Source organism: Mus caroli, chromosome X (assembly GCF_900094665.2).
Source record: "Mus caroli chromosome X, CAROLI_EIJ_v1.1, whole genome shotgun sequence".
Lineage (NCBI taxonomy): Eukaryota > Metazoa > Chordata > Mammalia > Rodentia > Muridae > Mus > Mus caroli.
Genome location: NC_034589.1, coordinates 80,916,537 through 80,927,828, shown reverse-complemented (window position 1 = coordinate 80,927,828; position 11,292 = coordinate 80,916,537). Strand labels below are relative to the sequence as shown.

At 40.9% G+C, this 11,292-nt stretch overlaps 1 protein-coding gene across 1 annotated transcript in view; it reads right to left on the bottom strand.

Moving 5' to 3' along the window:
* CXHXorf21 (chromosome X CXorf21 homolog) overlaps positions 1-11,292 on the bottom strand; it is a 70,060-nt gene that overhangs the window by 28,588 nt on the left and 30,180 nt on the right. The gene's annotated exons all lie outside the window — the stretch shown is intronic.

Here is an 11,292-nt window from a genome sequence, read left to right as displayed (position 1 = left end):
ACTTGCCAACTTTATATGCCCCAGTACAGGGGAATGCCAGGGCCAAGGGGTGGGGGTGGGTGGGTGGGGGTCTGGGGGGGGAGTGTATAGGGGACTTTTTGGATAGCATTGGAAATGTAATTGAGGAAATTACCTAATAAAAAATAAATAAATAAATAAAAAGAGGACAAGAACTGTTCATCAATGAAGTTAATATGAGTTGCTTCCCCTCCTCTGTTAGAACCAGAAAAGAAAATCCCTCAAGATTTTTTGTTTTGCATCTGAACATGACGATCTATATATAGCAAATATTTTATTTCTAGGATTTCTATTGCTGCAATGAAAACACAATGACAAAAAGCAAGTTGGAGAGGAAAAGCTTTATTGAGCTTATACTTCCAGATCATAGTACATCATTGGAGGAAGTCATGATAGGAACTCAAACAGGTCAGGAACCTGGAGGCAGGAGCAGATGCAGAGGCCATGGATGGGTATTGTTTACTGCCTTGCTCAGCCTGCTTTTATTTTTTTTAATGTTTGTGGGATATTCATTTCTTTTTTTCCCACATTATTTTTAACTAGATATTTTCTTCATTTACATTTCAAATGCTATCCCAAAAGAGCCCTATACTCCCACCCCCACGCCCTGCTCCCCTACCCACTCACTCCCACTTCTTGGCCCTGGCATTCTCCTGTACTGGGGCATATAAAGTTTGCAAGACCAAGGGGCCTCTCTTCACAATGATGGCCGACAAGGCCATCTTCTGCTAAAATGCAGCTAAAGACATGAGCTCTGGGGGTACTGATTAGTTCATATTGTTGTTCCACCTATAGGGTTGCAGACCCCTTCAGCTCTTGGGTACATTCTCTAGCTCCTATATTGGGGGCCCTGTGTTCCATCCTATAGATGATTGTGAGCATCCACTTCTGTATTTGCCATGCACTGGCAAAGCCTCACAGAAGACAGCTATATCAGGGTCCCTTCAGCAAAATCTTGCTAGCATATGCAATAGTGTCTGTGTTTGGTGTCAGCCTGCTTTCTTATAGAACCCAGGAACATCAGCCCAGGGATGGCACCACATGCAGTGGGCTTGGCCCTCCCCTATTGATTTCTAATTAAGAAAATGTCCTGCAGAGTTGCCTGCATCCCCACTGTATGGAGAATCTTCTCAGTTGAGGCTTCTTCCTCTCTGATGACTCTTGCTTGTGTCAGATTGACCCACAAAACCAACCAGTATACTCTAGTACATGTATAATGTAGATTAAAAGGTTTGATTTATGTAATGTGACTATAAAAATATAACTTATATTTATTATTATTTTTAAGGGTGCAAAGATAGAACCCAGGGACTCATGCATGCTGTTTTACATTTCAGGCAAGTATAGTTATTTTAAAAAATAAAGTATATTTTAAAAAAATAAAGCTTGGCTTTCAGAGAGAATTCCAAGCCTATAATTTCAACAACTAAGAGGCTGATACAGGGGTGGGCAGAAACTCAAGAGTAATTTGGGTGACAGAGTTAGACATACATACACATATTAATATATGTATATATATTACTGCATATGTGTGTGTGTGTGTATACAAAACAATCAGATAGTGAGAAAGATTATTTTTCCCAAGACTATGCATAAAAGTAGGTGCTAGAGATTTGGACCCAGGTTTGTTTTTTTTTTAACTCCACAACTAGAAAACTATGGGAAATATGGTCTATATGTTTTTGACAGAGTACGTTTAGAGAGCAATGATGAAAAGTTTATATTCACAAGAATCAATAAAAATGGATATATCGGGCTAGAGAGATGGCTCAGTGGTTAAGTGAACTGGCTGTTCTTCCAAACGTCCTGAGTTCAATTCCCAGCAACCACATGGTGGCTCACAACCATCTGTAATGGGATTCGATAGCCTCTTTCAGTGTGTTTAAGGACAGCTACATACAGTGTAATCATATACATAAAATAAATAAATAAATCTTTTAAAAAATTGGAAATATCTAAAACAAAACATTTTTAAAATGTAGTGTAATACTAGATGTAGTAGCAGAAAAATCCAAAGTTCATGGCCAGCCTGTGCTAAATTAAGAGACACTGTATCAAAAAGTGAAAGGGGGCAGCGAATGTGAATCAGTTTTGAAAGTCTTAGATCACGTGTCCCTGGGTTGAATCCCAACAGTCAATAAAGTGGGTTTAGTGGCGCATGACCATAACCCCAGCCAGCTCTGGTGAGGGACAGGATGAAGAATCCAAAACTCAAGGTCATCATGGGCTACAGAAAAACATAGAGGCTAGCCTGTCTTACTTGAAATTGTGTTCCAAAATAACCAAAAATTGAAAAAAAAAATCTATATGTACCAAAGGAAAACATAGACTATTGAGTTAAATAGTATAAAATAGGAAAGAAGACAAAGTCAAAAATCTATGTGTGTAAGCTTAGCTTAGATTAACTTTCATTAACCTTTGCTGTATTAAACGGTAGAAATCCTTCAAATAGCACCTTTAATGAATTAATTTGTTTATTCTACTGTGTGCTTATAACCTCATGTGCATGCGTGTGGAGAGTACGAATGCCTGTATGCTTCAGCAGAAACTAGAAGACAACATCCTCCCCTTATTCCTTTGAGTCAGGGTCTCTCTCTGAACCTTGGGTTTTCACTTACTCCACTGTGCTTGAAGCAAGAAAGCCCAGGCATCCTCCTATCTCCAGCTTTCAAAAATTAGAACCACAGGCATTTTCTGAGACTCCTCAATTGTTACGTCAGTTATGTTGGTGCTGGCATCTTAACTCTAGTCCTCAGGATTCCATAGCCAGTGCTCTTAACACTTCAGTCATTTCTAGTCCTTGGATAGAATGTTTAAAGCCAGCATTGGCGTGCTAAAGAGATCCAAAGCAGAACTGAAGAATATAAGAAAGCTTGTGTCCATAAAAAGATGGAAAAACTGAGGAAACCTTCAAAGAAAAATATGTCTAGCACTGAGTGACAACAAAGGCATGAATTAACAATGGGGTATGATCACATGTGTTCTGTGGGAAAAAAAAAAACCATTTAAGTAGGGGAGGGAATCCCAGAAGTTACAGTGTATTGCTTCCCAAATTAGTGCATAAAAAACCATTCCAGAACTGTATGATGTAGGAGTTTTGTTTAATTTATTTGCCACTAATTAATTAATTGAGTGGGTTTTTTTGTTTTGTTTTGTTTTCAGTTTTGTCTGTAGATAAGGGGTCTCATACAGTCTAGACTATCCTTGAAATTCTGATCTTTCTGCCTCCACTTCACACTTACAGGCATTCATTACCACATCTGGCCTGTGGTTTTAAATAGTAGCAAATTCTTTAGTTCACAATTCTGTAGGTGCCATTTTCTGGATTGAACTAGGCTGGGCTGATCTCATCTGTGTTTGCTCATTTGTCTATAGCAGATGTTCTCAACCTCTGGCTCAACCCCTTTGGCAAACCTCCAGCTCCAAAAATATTCACATTAGGATTCATAACAGTAGCAAAATTATAGTTATAAGGTAGCAACAAAAAATACTTTTACGGTTGGGGGTCACTGCAACAAGGAACTGTATTGAAGGACTGCAGCATTAGGAAAGTTGGGGACTACAATGGATATTGAGAGAGCCTCATTCACATGTCTCATGTTTGACCAGGGTAATGAGAGAAAGTAAATCACTTGTCTAGCAAGTAAATTAAATAATAAAGGTACTAAAAAGTCAAATCTCCCATCCCAAATAAATATTTTAATCTTCCATGTTGTCAAAATTGCTAATGTCCTATTCATCAAAATAAAACTAACACAGGCATAATGATGGAAGCCTGTAATCTGTACATTTGGGATGTGGAGACTTGAGGTCAGGCTTTGAAAGTCATCCTCAGCTACAGATATAGTGAGTTAATAGCCAGCATGAATTATATGAGACACTGTCTCACACAACCAAAGGCAGGAGGATAACAAGTCAAAGGCCTTCTCCAATAACCTAGAGACTGTGAAACCAGACTGTGTAAATTATTAAAACTTTGTTTCAAAAATAAAAACATAAAAAGGACTGGGTATATAACTCAGCTGTAAGATGTTCATCTCTAATGCATAAAGGCCCAGGTTTAATCCCCAGGATCATAAAAATAAAGGATGTATATTAGTACTTTTCTATTGCCAGAATGACCAAGGAAATAGAAGGATGGTTTGAGGGGCTTAGAGTTCTAGAAGGAAGAGAGTGCATCACCATCATTGTAAGGAACCATGGCAGCAGTCAGGAATGGCATCTGGAGCATCAAGGTAAGAGCTAACATCTAGAACTATAAAGAGGAAGCAGAGAGAGTAATTGAGCCACTCAAAAGCACATGACTTTTGAAGCCTCAAAGCCTTCCCCTGTGGCATACTTCTTCCAACAAGACCACACCTCCTAAACCTGCCCAAACAGTGCCATGAACTGGAGACCAAGTATCCAAGTGCACAAGACTATAGGGGATATCTCATTCAAACCACATCAAAAAAGAAGGAAGCAAGGGATAAAGGAAAGGAGGGAGGGAGGGAAGCAGCAAGGGAGGGAGGAGGAAGGAAGGAAGGACATTATTACTTAAGCTAAAAATAATCTATTTTTTTATTATTTTTAAAAGTGGTAAGCCTCCAAACGATGACACCATTGCATACACTAGCAAGAGTTTGCTGAAAGGACCCTGATATAGCTGTTTCTTGTGAGACAATGCCGGGGCCTAGCAAACACAGAAGTGGATGCTCACAGTCAGCTATTGGATGGATCACAGGGCCCCCAGTGGAGGAGCTAGAGAAAGTATCCAAGGAGCTAAAGAGATCTGCAACCCTATAGGTGGAACAACATTATGAACTAACCAGTACCCCAGAGCTCTTGACTCTAGCTGCATATGTATCAAAAGATGGCCTAGTCAGCCATCACTGGAAACAGAGGCCCATTGGACATGCAAATTTTATATGCCCTAGTACAGGGGAACGCCAGGGCCAAAAAGTGGGAATGGGTGAGTAGGGGAGTGGGGGGGAGGGTTTGGGGGACTTTTGGGATAGCATTGGAAATGTAATTGAGGAAAATGCGTAATAAAAAAATATTTTAAAAAAAAGTGATGTGAATGGAACCTAAGGCCTCACAAATGTGACCCACTCCTGAAATATACACCTTAGATGATATTCTTTTTTTGTTTGTTTTTTATTTGATATTTTCTTAATTTACATTTCAAATGTTATACCCTTTCCTGGTTTCCCCTCTGAAAATACCCTATCCCCTCCCTGCTCCCCCTGCTCCTCAAGCCATCCACTCCCACTCCCACTTCCTGGCCCTGGCATTCCCCTATACTGGGTCACAGAACCTTCACATGGCCAAGGGCCTCTCCTCCCATTGATGACCGACTAGGCCAACCTCTGCTACATAATGCAGCTAGAGACATGAGTCCCACCATGTATTTTCTTTGATTGGTGGTTTAGTCCCAGAGAGCTCTGGGGGTACTGGTTTAGTTCATATTGTTGTTCCTCCTATGGGGCTCCAAGGAGCCCCTTCAGCTCCTTGGGTACTTTCTCTAGCTCCTTCATTGGAGACCCTGTGCTCCATCCAATGGATGACTGTGAGCATCCTGTGGATGCCCGACTGGCCAGCAAGGAGGACGCCACAACAGGATTCTTCTGGCACACGTTTATTGGGAGAGCTTGATAGCAAAGGCAAAAGACCCCGAGCCCCAGAACTGGCACTGCTTATATAGGCCTAGGAGTGGTGTGTCTATACCTGATTGGTTGTGCTTTCAGTACCTCATTTACATTCCCTGGGATGGGCTGTGACTTGGCGCGAAACCCTCCCTTATGCACATGTGCACATTGGTTGTTTACCCGAACTTATGGTCAGTGGCCAGCGGTAGCCAGCACCATCTTGTAATGGCTTCCCACATCTCCCCCTTTTTTATTATTGTGGCCTAATCCAACGATCTAGTCACTAGCCTCTTCAGCTCGCAATGATCAAGAAGGATCTCGTTTTTGGCAGTCCATGATCACCCTATCGCATAGCCTCAGCGATGTGTGAGGGCTGATCAAGGAAATCAAGTCTTACTCATCCCAGTGCAATGGGTACACAGACCCGTGGGGTGCTAGAGCTAAGGACTCAAATGCCTATTACTTATGTAGCATGGATAACCATACTTCAGAGGAGGCCCCTTGTTCAATGGCCATGAGTACTTGGGTGATGGCCACCTTGTTACGTTTCTGTTGAGATCTGAACTTGCAAACCAACCAAAGCATGAATACCAATCCACAGCATATGGCAGCACCAAAAAGAACAACTCCCACCCACTCCTTAAAGTAGGAAAATGCAGAGGTAAGCCAAGAGGTAAAATCGCCAACAGTGATGGGTTCTATTCGAGTTCCATTAAGTCTGGCATTAGATGTAAAGAATTGAGGAAACACTTGAATGTGTCAATGGCATGATTTCAGGAACACAGAGCTCTTCAGTTCTCACTAGCAGGAACATTCCCAGCCACAGGAACATCAACGTCCTCACAGCTCCGCCTGCCCTGAATTGCTCTGGTCAGCCGCTCCAGTACCCGTAGCTGTTGTCGATGATCCTGAGGAAACACAAACAGACCCTCTCGCCCAAACCAACTGAGAGTGCTCCTCTCTCACCTGATTCAGCACCTCATTACCTCTCTGGAGTTCTGTGCCACATCTTTCTCTATCGTCTATGCAATTTCTCACCAACTTCCAGACTGACAAAACCCCTTTTAGTAAAACCCTCTGTTCTTCTGCAAACCTCAAGTCCCAATGGTGCTTGGTGCAACTTATCCCCAAACCGTGAACCTTAACTTGTCCTTTCTTTTCCATTCCTTTTTCTCCTTTTCCTTTCCTTTTTCCCTTTTCCTTTTCTCCCATTTCCTTCCCTTTTTCTTTTTTACTTTCCTTTTCTTCCTTCCTTTCTTTCCTTCTTTTTCTTCCTTCCTTTCCTTTCTTTCTTTCCTTTTTTTAGTTTTTGTTTTCTGCGCACTTCTGTTCTCTCATCTTTCTCTGTTTCTGACATACTTTCCTGATGTTCCTGTAACAGTCTTTGTCCCTCTTTTTCACACTTCAACTAAGGCAATAGACTACTATAAAGATGACTGGAATGAGACAAGCAACTGTTAAAGGATCTACTCCAAAGGGAAGCATACCTCTCAGAGACTTACATTACTCCTTCCCCATGATGCAGTTCTGAATCCTCCCTGTAATAGGGGGTCTTCGCTTGTACCTGAAGATGTTTTGTTCCTCGGTTTCGGCACCACTTGTGGACGCCCGACTTGCCAGCAAGGAGAATGCCACAACAGGATTCTTCTGTACACGTTTACTGGGAGAACTTGATAGTGAAGGCGAAAGACCCCAAGCCCCAGAACTGGTGCTGCTTATATAGGCCTAGGAGTGGCATGTCTATACCTGATTGGTTGTGCTTTCAGTACCTCATTTACATTCCCCAGGATGGGCTATGACTTGGTGCGAAATCCTTATGCACATTCGCACATTGGTTGTTTACCCGAACATACGAGCGGTGGCCAGCGGTAGCCAGCGCCATCTTGTAATGGCATATGTGGCTTCCTACACATCCACTTCTATATTTGCCAAGCACTAGCAGAGCCTCTCAGAAGACAGCTATATCCGGCTCCTGTCAGCAAGCTCTTGTTGGCATCCACAACAGTGTCTGGATTTGGTGGTTGTTATTGGGATGGATCTCCAGGTGGGGCAGTCTCTGGATGGTCATTTCTTCAGTCTCTGCTCTGAACTTTGTCTCTGTAACTCCTTCCATGGGTCCTTTGTTCCACCTTCTCAGAAGGATCAAAGAGGGAAAAGAGGGAAAGTTGAATTTAAGCACACACTTCCTTCAGGGAAGTTTTGCTTCTCCACTGTGGTTTCCCATAATCTACTTTCTAGTTTGCATTCCAAGGTATGGCATTTGAACCCCTCCTTGAACATCTATTTGCTTTCTTACAATTCATAAGGAAATAATACTGTATTTACAAAGCTTTTATCCTAAGTGTAAGATGATCAAATCAAGAAAAACTGGTTCTTGCTGGTCCTCTGGCTTGGTCTCTCTGAATACTTGAGCTAAGGAGTCTGTTGCAGAATGCACTCATCCAAGTCAAATTTATTAACTTCCCTCAGATCTGTAGGAAACCCAGGGTCTTATGTGTGTAAGGCAAATACTTCTATCACTCATCTGAATACTCATTTTTGCTGGCCATTTTCTCAAATGGATTCTCCCTCATCTAAAGGCAAAAAGCAAGCAGCAGTCCAGAGAAACATTTAAGATGTTTAATTCCCCAGATTGCTGTGGGGTGAGTTCAGATCTCTGTATTTGTTCTGGGGATTGCTACATTTAGGAACTCTCTCCATGATTCTTAGGGTGATGCAAGTCTAGGGAAAGTTACAAAAGAGAAACAACTTTCAAACCTGAATGGACATTACTATTGCCTGAGGAAATTTTATTTTTAAAATTTATTATTGTGCCAGGCATAGTAGTGCATGCCTTTGTTTCCAGAATTCAGGAGGCAGAAGCAGATGGAGATCTGTGAGTTGAAGGCCAGCCTGGTCTATATAGTGAGTCCCAAACATTCAAAGCTTACACAGTGTGGCACTCTCTCAAAGGAAAGAAGGAAGGAAGGAAAGGAAAGGAAAGAGGAAAGGGGAAAGGGGAAAGGGGAAAGAAAAGGAAGATAAAAGGAAAGAAAGAAAAGAAAGAAAGGAAGAAAGAAAGAAAGAAAGAAAGAAAGAAAGAAAGAAAGAAAGAAAGAAAGAAAGAAAGAAAGAAAGAAAGAAAGAGGGGGAGGGAGGGAGGGAGGGAGGAAGGAAGGAAGGGGAAAATTATTGTGTGCATGATATGGATGTGTGTGGGTGTGAGCATGCCTGTGTCTTCATACTCATGTGGAGGTCAAAGAACAACTTTCAAAAATGGTTCTTTCCTTTGACCATGGTTTCTAGGAAACAAATTGAAGTCATCAGGCTTGTGTGCCAGGCACTTTTAGCTTCTGAGCCATCTCAAGGGGCCACCTGGTGCATTTTAAATGTACACACTGCATATATTAGGGTTCAGGCTCCAAACCAAAAGATTATTATTTAACTGATGCAGAATGAGGTTAGACACTAGTTAGTTAATTAGTTACTTAGCTTTCATTTGTTTTAAGGCAGGGTTTCACTATGTAACCTAGATTGCCCTGAAAAGTCACAATCCTGATTCACAAATCATGTAACTCCAGAAATATGCCACCATGAACTGCTAGGCATTGATATATTTTTGTTACTGTGCTTATGTATCTATCTATCTATCTATCTATCTATCTATCTATCTATCTATCTATCTATCTATCTATTTATTTATTTATCTGTGTATCTATTGATTTACTTTGTATTATAAGTGCCTGGGTATGCAGGTACCATAGCGTACATGTGGAAACCAGAGGACAACTTGCCCTAGTTGCCTCTCTTTCCTCCCGGTGGGTTCCAGGGATCAAACTCAGGTTATTAGGCTTGGGCGCAAGTGTTTTTACTTGCTGAGCCCACAGCATTGAAATTTTTAATCATCTTTGCAGATGAGTCTAGGGTTGAACTAGTCACCACTCTGGTATTCAGAAAAATGATCTTTTGCTCTCTCCCTCTCACGTTTATTTATTTGTGAGACCAGGTCTCACTCTTGAGACTAGGTTGGCTTTGAACTCCTAGCAGTCCTCCTGTCTCAGCCTCCTACATGCTGTAATCCCAGGCATGAGCCATCAGAAACAGGAATTTCAAGTAGATCTTTAGTTTTAGGAATCCTTTACATACTTAAACATTATAGAAAATACAAAAAACTTTGGTTTAAGTATGGTTATGTTGACATTGTTCTTTTTCTTTTCCCTTTTTTGAAAAATATTTTATACAATATATTCTAATCACAACCTTTTCGCTTCCCAAACTCTCTCCAGGTCTTCCTCACATCATTACCCAACCAATTCCGTGGACTTTCTTTATCTCTTTAAAACAAACAAACAAATATACATATACACACACACAAACACACACACACCAAAAACATACCCACAAAAACTGTAAATCAAGATATATTAGCAAAATAATAAAATGAAAATGACCAAACAAACCAAAAATAATTTACAAAAATACCATTGATTTAATTTTTTTATTGGACATTTACTTCTGGACTTGGGGGCTATTCTGAAATGTGCTTAATATACCTAATACGACTCCATTGGAGTAGATTATGATTTTCTTTAAAGTCAGTACCAGTTGAAGATGGTTTCTTAATTAGGGGTGGGAGCTAGTGTCCACTCCCTCCTCAGTCCTGGGATCACATCTGCCTTGAACCTGTGCAGGTCCCATTCAGGCTGCTAGTCTCTGTAAGTTCACATGTTCATCAGACACATGTATCTGGAGGACACTGCTTCCTTGGAGACAAATTGACACTTTTCATAAAATAAATTGCAACTAAACAAAATATGGTGCATATGTCTACCTTCCCAACTTCTCATGAGGGCTAAGCAGAAGAACTGAATTCAAGGCTAGTCTAAACAAGTTAGCAATAGCCTGTCTTTTAAAATTTTTTTATTATTATTTCTTTGGGAGTTTCTTATGATGTATTTTGATCATATTCATTTCACTTTGATCATGTTCACCTCTCACTTCTGAGATCTTCCTTCTTTCCCCACCAACTTAGTGTCTTTTCTTTGTTCAACCTTTCAAGACCAAATTTGTGTTGCCCAAAATATTCTTGGACGTGTGTTCTTCCACTGGAGCCTGGTTGACTTACCAGTAACAACACTCAGAGAAAACTGACCTCTCCTTTCCCATTCACTCATAGATAAAGGTGATATTATGTGCCCAACTTCCCTCTCTATGCTGTGATTTGGTCTGCCTTGGGCTTGTACAGATTTTATGCAGACTGTCACAACTTCTGTGGCTTCATATGTGCAGCTGCTCAGATAAAAACAGAAGATATTTCCTGGTGGCAACCCACCACCTCTGGCTCTTCCCCTCCCATCTTCTGCAAAGATCTCTGAGAGCCTATCTTTCATTATTCCCTTATTTTCTGTGCCTTGGCCAGTGGTAGTATAGTAGTTTTTAAAAGATTAAACAGGGTTCAGTGGAAATATAGTTCAGCGGTAGAACATTTGCCTAGTATGTGCAATGCTGTGGATTCAATCTATAATACTAAAGAAAATTTGAAATCAGTATTTTAAAACATTGATTTATTAATTAAAGATCCACAATGGTAGAATCTTTACATGATATTATAAATAGCATATAATTGATGTTAACTCCCTCCCCCATGCGCGCGCGCGCGCGCGCGCGC